Source organism: Ipomoea nil, unplaced genomic scaffold (genome assembly GCF_001879475.1).
Source record: "Ipomoea nil cultivar Tokyo-kokei standard unplaced genomic scaffold, Asagao_1.1 scaffold0319, whole genome shotgun sequence".
Classification (NCBI taxonomy): Eukaryota; Viridiplantae; Streptophyta; class Magnoliopsida; order Solanales; family Convolvulaceae; genus Ipomoea; species Ipomoea nil.
In genome coordinates, this window is record NW_017616747.1 from 629,855 (window position 1) to 640,687 (window position 10,833).

General features: G+C 39.3%; 1 long non-coding RNA gene across 1 annotated transcript; it reads left to right on the forward strand.

The window, feature by feature from the left end:
• Positions 1-5,535: 5,535 nt before the first annotated feature.
• LOC109171529 lies at positions 5,536-8,932 on the forward strand. Its single transcript, XR_002052606.1, has 3 exons — positions 5,536-5,924; positions 6,565-6,637; positions 8,664-8,932. It is a non-coding gene; the product is annotated as an uncharacterized LOC109171529 (long non-coding RNA).
• Positions 8,933-10,833: the final 1,901 nt, after the last annotated feature.

Consider the following 10,833-nt stretch of genomic DNA (forward strand, 5'->3'; position numbering starts at 1 on the left):
TTGGGCAATTAATGTATCGGAGTTTAGGTGAGGGGGTTCTAATTGCTTTCTAATCCCCTATATATGGAGTCAGGAAATCCTAATTAGAATTTGAATGGTAGAAGGTGTACATTCCTTGTTCTTATCCAACTTAAAGTCTTTAATACAAACGGGGGTCCATGATCCACGGTGGACCGTACTAATTAATTGGGGGAATCCTAACCAAATTAAATCCCTTTTTAACCATTTATTAATGGTATTGATTTCATAATTAATCCGGTATTTGAAAGCCGTAACACGGGGTGTTACACCTCCGCCCTACGATCCGAAAGGGCTAGGCCCGGGAGGGATGGTAGACAAAGTGCTCGAAGAAATGCCTTAGCTGCCGTAGGACTTAAGAGTCTAAGCTTTACATAGTTTAGTAATGGTGCCTTGTATCCCCTTAATGATCTTTCGACCAACCGTTCCGTTTGCTTTCGAGAAGTGAATGTTTGCCAAGGAATGTTTGTCTATGGATGGCAACCCAATCTCATTTCCATTTCTTATTATTTGCATTGTTTTTTTAATCCGTCGTATCGTACACCTTGTTAATCATGATTTTAAGCACTTGCACTTGGCCTAGCTTGCCGATGTGTTACCTTCCAAACTCATACTAAACTCTCCAATTTGTCATCCTTTGAGAAAGACATCCCAGGAATCTTCATTCCCAAACTTCTTTCCATCCACTGCTTTACATACAATATCATCCTTCCAGCGTCATCAGTACCATATTTTTGTTGCAGTAAGTCCCAAATAGTTTTCGCAAACTTATGCTTCGAAAATATGTTGAAAAGGGCGTCGGTGTTGGTCCCAAAAGAGGTATGGTAAAAGTCTAGAGGGGGGGGGGGGGGGGGGGTGAATAGACTTTTAAACCGTTTCTCAAATACAACAATTGCTAAGGCAACAGAGAAACCAAAACTCTTAACTAGATTGTTAGAGTCTTGTGCACAGCGGAAATAATAAACGATGCGATGTGTGTGTATTTGTGTCAAGTTTATCCTCGTGAGAAGCAAGCAAGAGCAGTAAGTAAAGAAAGCGGTAAAGAACACAAGGCAATTATAGTGGTTCGGAGGTGGTGTAATCCTCCTACTCTACTTGTTCTTATCTCCAATAGCAATTCACTATATCCACCACTACTTGGTTTCTAGATACAATGAATTCCGTGATCTTGTGCTTTGATCACCAAGCCCACACTAATCACGCCCAGTGCCACCAACACTGCTGCTTCAGATTTCAGGACTCCGCGTTAGTTTCCAGGATTTCACGTCTCCGCGTTACTTTCCTCCCCTTTCTACTCTCCGGTAGAACTACAACTTCGGATTTCACAACTCCGTGCTACTATCCAGGATTTCACAACTCCGTGCTACTATCCAGGATTTCACAACTCCGTGCTACTATTCAGGATTTCACAACTCCGTGCTACTTTCCCGCCAACTTCTACGCTCCGGTAGAACTTCTACTTGTTTTGCTCCAAAACAAGTTTGCCTTGCTTCCAACTTTAAACTCTGTAGATGATCTTCAATATTCGCCAAGTCTCTCAATGATGAAGATTTAGTGCTCTCTTGAATATTTCTGTGTAAGCTTCTGAGCACTCTAAGTGTTTTTCTCACTTTGAATATTTCAAATATAACTTTTGAGATGGAAAACTCTTTTGATTTTCGTATGTTCTGTTTAGCTTTGTTCTTTGCTTTTGTGTGTTCTTGCTTCTGCTTTCCACTGCTTCAATCTTCATCCTTATATAGTTGGTAATGAGAATCTACCCGTTGGAAAAAGACGTTCTCATTTTGAATTTCTTCTAGATGTTGTAGCTTTTTCAGAGGATAAGATAGTGTTGCAGATATGTCAGAGATTCTCTGCAAGTTGAGCTTCAAGTCCACGTAAAAATGGCTTCCCAAAACTTCTTCCGATGTAGATCAGCCATCTGGGTTTTCTATCTTCAAAATATAATCTCTAATTTATTCCCTTACTAGTATTTTTGCTTGGGTTTCTTCTTCTTTGATTTTAAACTTCATCCCTTAGGATATCTCATCTGATGGATTTAATCTTGCCTTTTTTAAAATATGTAAAATGCGAGTTTTATCTTCAAAATATAATCTCTAATTTATTCCCTTACTAGTATTTTTGCTTGTGTTTCTTCTTCTTTGATTTTAAACTTCATCCCTTAGGATATCTCATCTGATGGATTTAATCTTGCCTTTTTTAAAATATGTAAAATGCGAGTTTTAAACCTATGACCTTGGGTTTAATATTTCAAGCTTCTACCATTTCATTCGTACAACCTTTTGGTTACTATCTTGTTTCACTTGGTGTACTCCTTTCTTTCCATAGATGCTTGATCTCCAAGATAGCTTCATGCAAAGTCCAAGTCACGTTCTTCTTCTTCGGGAACTATTGAGGGATTTCTTCATGGAATTAATTTTTGACAAGTCCTATATGCATAATTGAGTCATTTTTAATCAATTTTAATTTTGTTATGCGTTTTACTACTCTTGTCTTTTAATTCACGAACTAATACAAAAGTGCCAAATTAAATTAAAATCGACTTAGATTAGACCAAGGAAAAATATTTATTTCGATAAGTTGAACAGAGGAAATTTATATGTAACACCCCGTGTTACGGACTTTAATCTCGGATTAATTATTAAATTAATTCCGTTAATAATAATTAAAACTGATTTAATTTGGTTAGGATTTCCTCTAATTAATTAATGTGGTCCACCATGGACCGTGAACCCTTACCTAAACTAGAGTCTTAAGCCTATTAGGAATAAAGAGAGTAGACCTTTTACTAGTCAGATTCTAATTAGGAATCCTAGACCTATATATCTGTTAGGGATAAAGAAAGTAGGCCTTCACTATTCAGATTCTGATTAGGATTCCTGATTCTATAAATAGGGGGTTAGAAAGCAATTAGACCCTTACCACCCATAGTTATATTACACGAAATTATTCCGAAGGGATTCCCCACCACCAAGCCTAGGGAGATCAATCGGATGGAAATCTTAGGGAAGAACCTTAATAGCCAAGGGAGGATTAATTAAGGCTAAGAGGTAACCCATGTCTCGACAAAACCTATTTTCCTTGCTATATCTTATTCATTGGCTCATTTGATATATGATTCTTTGCTTGAGTCTTGATAGAGCTTTGCCTAGGGTTTTTATTGTGTTTATGTGATAATCTTGATGTTTATGTGATAATCTTGATGTTCTTGATACTGTGATTAATTATATGAACGATCTTGTATTTTGATTATGTCTAGAGCCCTAGGGTTATAACGTGGATTTCGTATTATGATGTTCTTAGTATATTTGGGGGAGATTTTGCATGATCGGGTGTTGAGTCTAGCCTAGGACTTGTGTTTAGGACTTTGCATATAGATTTCTTGATGTTATTGTGATTCCAGATGTCCCTGGATCGTTATGTGATTTATTTTGAGTTTTGACATGTTTAGGAATCGTGTTACGGTGTATTTGGTGTGATTCTTGGTTTGATTCCGTTACTTGAATATGTGGTGTTGTCGTTATGTGTTTGAATGTGTTTAGACATGGTTTCGGGTTCCACGAGAGATCCTGGACCCAAAAGTTGCCTGTGTATCAGTGGGGGGTAGGTGGGGGGACGGACCACCCGCCACCTACCCGCTGCTCGCATTCACTGTTCCAGTGGGCACCGCCCGCCGGCCACCCGTTGGAATAGTGCCCGGTCGCCGGCAGATGGCTGGCAGGTGGTCCTCCACCCGCCACCTACCCGCTGGAAACTCGGCGTGGTTCGTGGTGTTTTTCCCCGTTTTATATTTTCCCGTGCCCCGTTGTACCCCGTTTGTCGTGTATGAGTCTCGTTCGGTGTTTTAGGCATCATTCTAGGATTTTATGTGTGATACGTGTCATTGTTGTTGTGTCTTGCTTATTATGTGATTATGTGTTAATTGATTGGATGATGATGAGTATCGTGGTCATTGCGCAATGGCCAGTCTGACTGATGATGATGAGATTGTGATTAGGGGAAAATAAACTGTTGGCGGTTGGTACCACTTATGCCCGGTTATTGTACTAAAGGTACATGCCATAGCGGTGACTGTGCTAAAGGCACACACCCACCTTAGACTTGCTTTCTTATATCTACCTATATTGTACTTAACGCGTTGGAGTGGGTTACCAGCATTATTCGCTGACGGTTGTTACACCGAACGTTTTTCAGGGACAGTTGAGTAGCTACGGAGCGCGGTAGTTGGATTCGTGGACTTAGTTTAGATAGTTCTAGCCTTGATGAGATGGCCTACGTGCCTTGATTCGTATGTAGGTATTAGTTGTGATTTATGCTTTGTTAGTTAGTATAGCCTATGCATCTGAGTTTTCCAGCTCAGATGTGGCATAGCACCCCGACTACTGTATCTAGTTTATGCTCTGTTTGGGAATCAATAATAGATTTTCCTTTATTCCATAAGCTTTAAAAGTTTTAAAAATTTAGGGGTGTTACATTATATCATAGACAAAATTCAAAACAATGATATTTAGAACATCAGATTTTCGAGGAATTCATATCTGATTACCTTCTGCGTTTCTTGACTCCCATATCTGCTTTCAATATATCGTTGATGTGTTCTCTTGTCTTGTAGACATCATCTTTGAATTTCTCACTTTCAAATCTCTTGGTCACATTCCCAGCCATATAATGTCCAAAGGCATATTTAATGTTGGTGCCCGGAAGAACTCCGACTTCCCACCAAACTATGCATTCCTCAAAGCTTCTTTGGAATCCCAAATTTTCACCATTATTGTTGGTATGATCTCTAAGCTCGTACCACATCTCGGTTCACTTCCTTTTTGCTTTTTTTTTTTCTTCATTATTCTTGTAAGATATCCATTGAGTTTGATCTGCTTTGAGCCATCTTTTTACCATATTTGGCACATTCTCGGCTGTCCAAATTTTCTGCGGTGTTGCGGATCCTTTTGAACATTCGAACTAGCCATGAGTTTTAGCAACTTTCGATGAGCTTGATCCAAGACTAGGATTTGAAAATTGAGCGAAACCAACTTGGGATGGTTGACCACGACCTCGGCTATAGCCTTTTGTTGGTGCGGTCAAAACTGGTTGTTGTTCTTGTTGACCTCCAAGGATAAATTCCTGTTGTTGTAAAGCCAGATGATTGAGAATTTCTTCCCCCCTTTTGGCATTATCAACCAAAAATTCAAGGGTTTTGGAACCTTGTTCCTGATTGGCTTTAACAAGTTCAACACCATCATGAGTTTTGAGAGAAACATCCTACAAAACAAACAGATATTTTATTAGCTATAGAGGATAATTCCCGTGACAACCCAAATTATTATTTTATAAATCCGGTTTTAAGAAATTTCAAAATAGCCAATTTTCACTCCATAAAACTTTTTGCGAGAAAATCGGTGTTGAATAAATTATTTTGAGCCAAGTGTAGTTTATTCTTGTCCAAAATTTTAAGCCCAACAATTATTTCTTGAATCTAAAGTGTATAGCACAACATTTTGACCCAACCCGATACTCTAGTATGGAAACCCTACTCTATTTGGACCAATATATATTTATTTTTATATCTTATATTATATATATGTTATTTTGTTGGGAAATCTTCAGCCAAAAACATTCCTCATTTGCTTCTCTCTGCCGAGCAACCAAGCAGCCCTCTGTCCTTCCTTTTCTCTTGTTCTCTTCAGCTCAACTAGCAGCTTCAGCGTGAGCCTTGGGAGTGGATGGCGTCTTTCTCCGGCAAGCAGAGTGGCAGATCGAGACAGCAACAAGTCCGGCAGTGGTGGAGGCAGCTGGTTTCCTTCTTCGACGAACCCAGCAGCGGCAAGGTTTTCCCCTGCTCCGGCGTGTACAGAGCTCTTCCTCGGTCGAAGAAGGCAGCTTCTCCGGCGAAGTAACAGCAGGACAGCGTACGTACAGTTTTTCGGCGACCCCTGTTCCGACAGCGAGCTCTTGTATTTAGTTTATTCATCAAACACATAAGAATACAAGGTATAAATAGGAGATGCCAGTAACAGCTCTAGACTAATTCTAGGAGATAAAATATAACTACCTAGACTAAATCAAGATAAGAAAAGGTATATAAATATTATCCCTTAATACGGCGAGCATCTTCCGGCAATGGTTGACAGCTGGAACATGGGTAAGATATGTGGTTGTCCTTGGAGTCTTTTATTAAGAGTTATAAGTTGAGGAGAAACATGTATTTGTTAATGATGCCGATGATGATGAACAGTTAATGACGTGAGGATGGCATAATGTTCATTATTATTATTTTGGACCTAATAAGTTAATAACATGCTTAAGATGTTAATAATGGATTAAAGGAGTAAAATGGAGGAGTGGTTAGCTTTTTGGTTAGATAAGAGAATAAGAGGAAGGCTAGGGTTTGAATCCTCCTTCTAGCATTCTAATCCCAATTTATGTTATTATTTTGGGATGGATTAAAGAGAGTAAAGAGTATGGGATAATTATTATGTTTAAAAAGTGACTCTATTATTATTAATAATAGTATTTGAGTAAGTGAATAAGGGATTGGTTGAATCACAGGTTCCCTTCTCAAACAGTCAGCCTTGGAGTTGAGTCAAGGACCAAGTGCGTAGCTTTGGAGCTCGGATTAAAGGTATAACTCCATGGACTCCCATCTTAAGTTTTGACTCTGTGAAGCCATTGTTTTATAGGTAGAAATGAGTAGAAATGCTAGATTTTTGAAGTGTTTGAGCTATTAAGTGATCTATTACTTGTCAATGATGTGTTGTTAATGTTTTGGATGTGCTAGATTTGCCTGAAAATGTTTTACAGATGAGAAGAAATCATCTGGTGCACAGGCAGTGCGCACCAGTAGATTCACCGGCCCCAGCCAACGGCCCAACAAGGGGACCGTTGGCTAGAGCCGGCGAGTTGGCGGTTCGAAGGGCGGGCCTAGTTGAGCCCCGCCCCAAGGTCCATTGAGTTATTCCCTGTGCAGTGGCCGGGCCCTTGCGGTTCAGCTACGTGTCATTTCGAACCAGGTGTCACGGGCCCTTGTGGCTCGGTACCTCGGGGCCGTCTTGACGCACGTTTTGGCTTTGATTTCGTTGGATTTGGTTAAGTTTTGAGCTAGTTATGAATGTTTTTGTATAAGAAAATGTTGCAGAAGCATGTTCAGTAAATGAGATTAAGTGTTTACCAGGCTTTGATCCTCTATATGTTGAGCATGATATTACTGACTTGTTAAATAGAAAAGCATGAGTCCTATGTGCTAAGTTTTGCTAGAAGAAGCATGACTAAAATGTCTAGTATGTTCATTTGAGTTGTCTGCCCTTGTTTTAGAATCACCATGATGTACTGCGCATGATTTCCTTGAGTATTGTTATACTATGAATGAGGTTACATCGAGCATTTTGAGTTCTAATGGCATGTTAAATACTTGCTAAGTGTTAGTTGAGGAGATTTGTCAAGTTATGACTTACAAGCATGATTTATTGAATTATTGAGATTTCACTGTGATATATAGATTTGAAGCATGTTGTATAGTAAATTGCACTCTAAGCATATCATGCTTTATAAGTGCATAAATGACCAACGTGAGCCTAAGTATTATTTTCCAAAAATCATGACCATGTGATATGTCTTTACCTTGTTGCACTGAGAAGTTGTTGAGTTGTGACATACATAAGTTTGGTGCATGATATATATATATATATATATATATATATATATATATATATATATATATATATATATATATGTGAGGTTTTGGAGGACCCGTTGGGACTATGTCATTTCGGATGATGTTGATCGGATATTGCGATTCGATGTGTTGTAACACCGTGTATTTCCACGTTACGAGGTTGGAAACTGCCCGCCAGGCTTGAATCCTGGTCAGGGGGTGTGCACACTAAAAGTTCGATACCTGATTCCCCAGAGATGAGTTTAGAACCAAGAGAGTGGTTCGGTGGATGAGATTGAGCATAGGTCGGCTAGAGGCCGTACCGGGATAGGTTCGTTCACGCTACGGTGAAGTTCCTACCTCATCCATTTGTAAAGAAAGCGAGTCATTGCGACTCTAAGAAATGAAAGTAAGCGAGTCCTTGTGGCTCTAAGAGACCTCCACAGAAAAGTATTCTATTTACAAACGAGTGTATAAGCATACTTATAGTATTGCACGAGATTGCATAATGAGAATGTTTGCACGAGATTGCATTTGAGTATAGTATTGCACGGGATTGCATAATGAGAACGTTTGCACTAGATTGCATATTGAGAATGATTACCCAGGATTGTAAATTGAGTATGATTGCCTTAGTTGCATATTGAAGTTGATATCTCTTAATTGCATGTTGAGAACTTGATTGCATGAGATTGTTATGGAGTTGTTCTATAGAGTTGAGTTTTTCTATGTTGTTCATGTGTTAGTATGATTATGTTGATAAGTTGTATATTGATGAAGCATGCATGTTGATATTATAGGTTGCGAGCGTATAGAAAGCTTGTGGTTTATCTCAAAGTTTGTTTTAATGATTGAATTGCTTAATTTGAGAATGTGAACAAATGTTTTCTAAAGTATATACTGTAGTATTTTACAGGGTGGAGTGTGGTTATACTTAGCTTCATGCTAACGGGTGTTTTCTACTTGTCTACTTGTTGTTTTGCAAAACCCCTTTCAGATGGGCCCAGCGTTTGAGAGTTGTTCGAGTTAGACTAGTTTAGTAGATCTAATAGTCTAAACTCTTGTTTTGTTTTATGATGTTATGGATGATGGATGTAGACACCTTATGTTTTGTTGGTGGTAGACACCGGGTTACTTTTCCCCAAGTTACTTTGACGCAGTAGATTTCGGATATTAGTTTGTTTTGGTGTTTAGTTCTATCCTTAGCCTGTGCAATCACCGTGGGAAGGTAGTTGTGGCGGTGACATTCCCACTAGTTTGTTAATTAAGTTTGATTTTCCACTGTTTAGTTTATCTTAATTTGGTTTTAGAACTTTAATTATGTTTAAGAAAAGTGAGGTGTTACGATTCCACCTCAAGGTGATTTATCCTGGTCTCTTGATCTTGTATGGCCTTTATTTGCCTCAAGTGTCTTTCATTGTTGATCTTCTCGGTAGCTTCTCGTTCCTTCTTCATGTGTTGGATTATCTGTAATAATCCTTCAGTAAGATCCCCTTTCAAAAGTCTTTCGGCTCTATCAATTCTTGTCTACAAAGTATTTTGATACTCCAATAACTCCTTCAGATTGGTTCGTGTGTCCTCATAATGTTGCAAAGATAGATGTCCTTTCTCGGTTAAAGTGTTTCCAATCTTTTGACACACTACATCACTTGTCTCTGTAACTTTTGCAATCTGAAGGAGTTATTGGAGTTATTTGACACACTACATCACTTGTACTAAGATTCAGAGAGTGCAAAGATTTGAATAAATTTCTTCAAGAATCAGATAGAACTAGATTTCAACTGTAACACCCCTAAATTTTAAAACTTTTAACGCTTATGAAATAAAGGCAATTCCATTATCAAATCCTAAACAGAGCATAATCTAAATATAATTATCGGGGTGCTATGCCACATTTGAGCTGAAGAACTCAGATGTATAGGCTAAACTATCCTCAAATCAATATCTATTACAACTTCAAGGCACACAGGCCGATAATAGAACTATCTAGCTAGATCCACGGGTCCGACTAGCGCGCTCCGGAACTACTCATCTGTGCCTGAAAACCAAATATATCTATTCAGTGAATAATGCTGGTAACCCACTCCAATGCGTTAAGTACAATATAGGTAGATATATATAAGGAAAATCATTTTGAAGCCGGAATACATATATACTTTTGAAACTCTAATTTAAAACATAGAGTACACTCAATCAAGCAATGTTAGACACATTAATCACACACATAAAGATTCTAGCATGCACCCTAAGGTCACAAGACTATTCCATATCAATCATATCAATATTCAATTACTATTTCAGCCACAATCATCAATAAAACACGTTTACACATTTAGTGGCGCCACAGGACCCTTCACGTGCCCATACACGAAGTGTCAGTGCATATAGCTCTGACATGGCCTTGCAACACCCTACTTATACCGCAACACAACGAGATTGATCGCAACCAATTGATGAACCGCAGCTCATTTATATCATAACGTTTGATCGCAACCAAACGGCGGACCGCATCCCTATTATCATGTATATATCTGATCGCAACCAGATTATGGACCGCAGCCCTATATAGCCATCCAACTGCCTGTATAGCCAATTGATCGCAACCAATTGGGGTACCATGCACAATTAACACAGGAGCCAATCAACATGCAACCCACATTGACACATAAGGAGGGGGAATCATTGGGGAACACTTATCCTAATATAATTCATACCTAACAAACCACATCAAACTACTCACGGCACTCCTAGGGATCATACACCTTCCTCCTAGGCCAACGGGATACCAATTCAACTATCATGCAATACACAAGAATCTTTTATCCTAAGAATGATACCCGATACACCAAACTAGACTCACACACGACAAACAGGGTACAACGGGACACAGGGAAACATCAAACGGGAAAAAACACCACGGTCGGCACCAAAATTTCAGCGGGTGGAGGACCACCCGTCGGCGGCGGAGCACAAACCAGCGGGTGCCGGGCGGGCAGTCGCCTGCCCGCTGGGAAGAGGGCATGGGGCAGTGGGTACCCCTGCCCCCACCTACCCCTCACTGACTCCTATGAGCCCGAAACCATGTTCAGACACATTCAAATACAAACGACGACACCACGTATTCAAGTAACGGATTTAAACCAAGAAACACACCAAATACATCCTAA